Source organism: Carya illinoinensis, chromosome 13 (genome assembly GCF_018687715.1).
Source record: "Carya illinoinensis cultivar Pawnee chromosome 13, C.illinoinensisPawnee_v1, whole genome shotgun sequence".
Taxonomy (NCBI): domain Eukaryota; kingdom Viridiplantae; phylum Streptophyta; class Magnoliopsida; order Fagales; family Juglandaceae; genus Carya; species Carya illinoinensis.
Genome location: NC_056764.1, coordinates 15,055,844 through 15,061,719, shown reverse-complemented (window position 1 = coordinate 15,061,719; position 5,876 = coordinate 15,055,844).

The window sequence follows — 5,876 nt, the reverse complement described above, 5'->3', positions numbered from 1 at the left end:
TATTGAGGAAATAGATTTATGCAAAAGAGAAAATGAAGGACTTCAGGGCAAACTAAGAGAAGCCATTGGTCTAACAGATGAGTTGCAAAAGAGGAATGTGACTTTGGAAGATAAAGTGACAACTCATGAAAATGAGCTAACTTTGTTAAATACTAAGTTGCAGAAATTCTCCATTGGGATAAACCAGCTTGACAAACTCCTAAGTTTAGGAAAGTCCTCTAGTGATAAAAGTGGTTTAGGCTATTTTGAAGAGAATCCTGATGCTCCTTCAAGCTCAAAAGCCTTTGGTAAAAATGTGAGAACCACAGTGTTTGTTCCTGAAATGACTGAGAAAAGGAAGGCTCATCCATCTGAAAATGGTAAGAAGCCTGTGCAAGTGCAAAAGTCTGTTCCTCCTCCCAAAAGACAAGGAGCTCGCAACATGAGCCCCATATGTCATCATTGTGGGAAGCTAGGCCATATTAGACCAAACTGTTTTAAATTAATGAGTTACTTTGTGCATGCTCCTGCATTTGTTAATAGTAGAACTGCTTATCCTTCTGGAAGGGGTAAGAATTACATGAATGACTCTAAGAATGTCTCAACCTTCTTGAGACAAAGAGCTCACAAAGCAAGCCCCGTGTGTCATCATTGTGGTAAGATTGGTCACATCCGACCAAACTGTTTTGAGCTTAAGAGGCACACCAAGAGAATTGAAAAGCCCTTCTCAAGAAAATGGATACCAAGGTGGATCATCCAAAAGGGAAAGACGCGAGCCACACATGGTTTTGGTGCTGTAGACTGACAGGTATGCATTACATGCATTACATACATTACATGCATTTTTGTTTTATTTTGTTGTTGTTTGTTTTTGTTGTTGTCTAGTTTCTTTGTCGTTGTTTGCTGCTCGTACATGCACTCCATGATTGCGCTATATAATAGTGGGGTTGTTAATTCTAAAATCTAAGTGCATGTGTCTTTTGAGATTTGTATCATATACCTATATTTTACAAAGGTTTGAAACATGACTATCTCTTGTAATCTGTGACTAGCATCACACACTTCACTCCAAACTCGGTCAGTTGACATTTCACCACTTGTGAGTTTATTGGGGAGGCAATCAAAGGTGGTAGGAAGCTCTACCTTCATACAGAATTGACCACGGGCTAGATGACCTCATCATGGTTCGCTTGTGCAAAAATATGATATCTCAAAAGGAAAAGAAAAAGTAAAGTTATTATTTATATATATATATATATAAAAAGGGGAGAAAAAGAAAAAGGAGGGTGAAAAACAGAATAAGTTTTCTGTTTTCTTGAACATACTGAGACAAGTATTTAAACAGAAAGATTCAGGTCCTAACAGCATTGGGTTTGACTTTTTGTGTCTTGAATAAGCTTCCCAAGCACTTATGGTTTCATGTTCAGCCCAACCCCGCTCACGCCTTACGGTTGAAATTTCTTGATTGAGCAAGGACCACTTTAAACACGCACGTCTATATTACTTGTGATACTTTGTTTTTAACTGCGTGTTTTATGGGAATATGATGCTCCTCTACATTTGATATGTACTCTTGGTGTGAAAATTGACATTCCTAGTATTTGTCCAAGTCATGTGAGTGTTGTGTGCTTCAAATCTGGGCAAAATGTGCTTTTCTGGTGGTCTCGCTCGACCATCGCTCGACCCCACTCTAGCGAAACCCGCTCGACAGCCGCTCGAGGGTTTTAAGTTCGCTCAAGCGAACTCCTGCTATAAAACTTGAGCGCCGCTCGAGCCGCTCGAGCAGACTGCTCTGTTTCGTGCTTTTTCCTCCTCCCGTGCGATTTTCTTCCCTCTTTTCTCAAATTTCTTCGTTTAATCGAGTGTTTTCCTTCCGAAATCATCTCCAAATCAAGGTAAAGCCCTTTCTCTTTAGTATTTTCATGATTTGGTGTATTTATTTTGGGCGTTTTCCGAGTGTTGTGCGAATATGGGTTTCGAATTCGGTTTTTGAGTTTTTTCTTCGATTGTTTTCTAATTCTTTTGGTTTATTGAGGCTATTGTGGAGCCATTGTTGGTTTTTGAGTGTATTTAGGCAGTTTTTGGAACTCTCATGGGCTTATGCCCGAGTTTCCCACTTGGATGCACTCCAAGTGTTCGATAAAATGCCTAAATGAAGTTTGTATTCTCTTTTTCATCATGCATTGGCATAGCATTGTCCACATATCTATTTCATGTCTATCCTAGGTTTGGGACATCGTTTAACTAGGATTGCATTGGGTTTGAAGGTGTTTTGGTTTAGAAGTTGCATTGGTTAGCACATGGGTCATGCATATGGGTTGGCTTTCACTTGCCAATGGGTTGGTATTGGCTTGCAAATGGCTTGGCATTGTCATTGCATAAGAGGCATGCATATGGGACCTTTATCATTGTTTTGAAAAATGAAGAGTGATATAGGGCATGCACCGAGTCTTACATTGTCGGTTGACATTGTTGTGTCAGCATGCATGCATTCATCACGTCTTTGCATTGCCTTAGCCTTGTCTAACGTCTTTGACTATGTCTACAGCCGAAACCATGTCTCGACGTGTTTGTCCTCGCCAAAACCCCCCTGCACCCGCTCAAGCTCACTTCCATAGTGCCCGAGCTCAGGAGTTATATTCTCAAAACTTCTCGCATTGTACTCCCATAGTCGAGCGTGAAGTGGTTTTAGGTGAGCTTACCGAGACTATCATTCCCCGCATCTTTGAGTCTCGTCAGTGGCAGGCATTGACCACTGGTCATCCCACTCCTTCTGTGGAGTTGGTTAGGGAGTTTTACTCCAACATACATGACGTGTCTATTGATGACTCGTTTGAAGTCAGTCTTCGGAACGTTGTTTTCCGAGTAACTCCGGGCATGATAGCGACTCTGCTAAATGCCCCTCGTGTGTCCTATCCCGAGTTTCCCTACTCACGGACATCTCCTCCCAGTTCACAAGTCATTGCTAGGTGTCTTTGTGGTCGGCCTAGTAGTTGGGAAGGGACAACCCCTATTTCAACTGCTCGTTTTACACTTGATCACCTCATTCTCAGTAGGATTGTTCTTACGAATTTAGATCCTACTGGTCATAATAGTGATGTGGGTCTTGACCGTGCCACTCTGCTGTATGCCTTGATCAATGGTGTCACCATTGATCTGGGAAGTCTTCTATGTCGGGTTATCATTGAGGCGTATCGGTCCTCCAAAACACGGACTAGTTTGCCCTTACCGTGTCTAATCACCCGACTGGCACTTTCCCAGTCTGTTGCTTTCCTTCCTCAGGAGCCTAGAATTGCACTTAAGGCTTCTATTGGTCGTAGGACGGTCCAGCTCAGTCGTGCTCACACAACTCCACAGCCTATCCGTGTTGAGCACCCTCCCGCTCCCTCCTCTCAACCTTCGAGCTCCCGACCATTTAGTTCTCAGCCGTCTACCTCGGCCCCATCCAGCTCTCAGCCATCTTCCTCAGCCCCCGGTTCGTCGGAGCCCAGTCTTCAGCAGGTACTTGAGTATCTAGCTCGCCTTGACACCCGGTTCGACAGCCTTGATGTGAAAGTTGATAACCTGCAGCAACTTGTGACTCAACGCTTCGACGACATTGAAAGGCAGCTTAATGAGGATAATGAGGATGCCGATGGTGATGATTGAGACCCTTGGCCTCTTGTGACAAAAAGGGGGAGATATTGTTGAGGGGGAGTAGTACAGTAGTATTAACTCAGGGGGAGTGTTACTTGTACTAACACATTTTTTTGGGGGAACAGCAGCTTTTGGTTATGTCTGTTGGATTATATCTCTTGTTAGCTGTTGTTGTTTGACTAATGTTTCTTGAACTCAATCTCTGATTTGTTGCTTAATGAAGTATTTCTTTTCTAATTATGATTTGATTTGAGAATTATGATTTGAGAATTGCAAATACGTTTTTGTGCATATGTGAATGGGTATGTTTAACCGTTTGCTAAGCGTGTGCAGAAATATTTCAACATATTCAATAATATGGATCTAGTTGGGTGTGCTAGGATTAGTTCATATGTATAGGTTAGAGGTTTTGTCACAGAAATGCCAAAGGGGGAGATTGTTGAGGGAAAAATGAGCGTATTGGCATATTCTTGAGAAAACCTGTGTAAAATAGTGTTGTAACAAGTGTTGTTGCGGAAGGCTTGAAGTGTGCTTGAAGTGTGCTCATTATTGGTCAAAAGAAGCAACTTCGCTCGACCCTCGCTCGACAGAGCGCTCGAGCGAACTCAGGCAGATTCAACCGCTCGACCCTCGCTCGACACTGAGCTCGAGCGAACTCAGGCAGATTTCGGCGCTCGACCTTCGCTCGAGCCAATGTTCCAGATCACTTACAATGTAGGGTTTTGAACGCCTCATTTGATGAGAACTATAAATAGAACAGCTTAGCTTCTGTTCTAGTGTGGAGAATCAGAGCAAAAACCCTAAGGGCCTCCAAGAACTTCTTAGAGCAACCTCTCCCCCATTTGGTTGATTCTCTCTTGGATAAACATTTCTCCACCACAACATACACAAAATCAACTCTTACTTGAGTCCATTGAAGTGGACATTTTTGTTGGCCGGAAGAGTCCGGAGCTGCCGTTGATGCAGAGATCGAGAGGTTCTCGTGGGAAGCTATAGGAAGGTCGGAGTTCCGACACTACATGCGTGTAGAGATCGAGTGGGTCACTCGTGGTGTTGCAAGCCAAGTTTAGCTACTACAAAGGTTTTGTGAGTGTCTCTAAATTGGTTGTAACAAACTAAAATTTCTATAGTGGATTTGAGGTGGTGTCTTACACCCGGAGTGGTTTTAGATTTTGAAGATGTTTTTCAAATGAGTTTCCACTCCGTGAACAAAATCATGTGTTGATTATTTGTGTTATTTGATTCATTTATTAACTGCTTGTTTGATTAATTTTCAAAAAGCCATAAAAATTAGATTACACCTATTTACCCCCCCTCTAGGTGTAGTGTTGTGTAGAACCACTGCTTTTTCACTATTGAACTGTTAGCCATTTTTCGAGATATGCAATTATGTGCTACAATGGAAATTTCAAAGCTTGTGGTGGAAAGCGATAGTTGCTTATTGTTGAAGCCTTACAGGATGACAGTATGAGTAATTCTATACTAAGCATGCTGTATCATGAAATTAAGACCTTATCATCTAGTTTTGGTACTTGTAGCTTTTCACATATATACAGAAAGGGTAATATAGTAGCTCATAAGTTTCATAGGAATGCTTTCATGCTTGAAAGTATTAGTTTATGGTGGGATTGTATTCCAAACTGTATTTGTCAAGCCTTATGGTTTGATAATTGTCAGTAATCGTTTTCCATTAATTAATGAAATTATCATTTCTATAAAATAAAAAAATAAAATAAAAAAGTTTACACCACTTCCTAGCTAGGCTACACAGTCTGACACAAGGATTATATATATATATATATATATATCCCAATACGTATTCAGGGAACCAAATAAGGGTCTTAGAAGCTAGATGTTTGCATAGACTTGCTAATGGACTAGGTTGCATGGTGAAGAAATTCATCGGTCTAATTTATCTTATAAAATCTATTCTATAAGAGAGATTTGCTCATTGCTTATATCTCGGTCCCCTAGCTGCTGTGAATCACCAGATTACACTTCACGATCATATGAGAGAGAGAGAGAGAGAGAGAGAGAGAATAAATACTTGGAATAAAAATCATGTGAGTCCACCAGCTTTTACCTCTCAACTTAAAATATATATATATAATCAGGTTTGGATCCTAAGCAATCTTTTCTTACCCGAATAATACTAGATCCCCCGCGGGGGGATCCTTTTTATTTTTTTATTTTCTTTTTCTTTTTATTAGTAGTTAAGAAAAAATTATTTAATATTATTGTAAATTTTTTATATTTTTTAA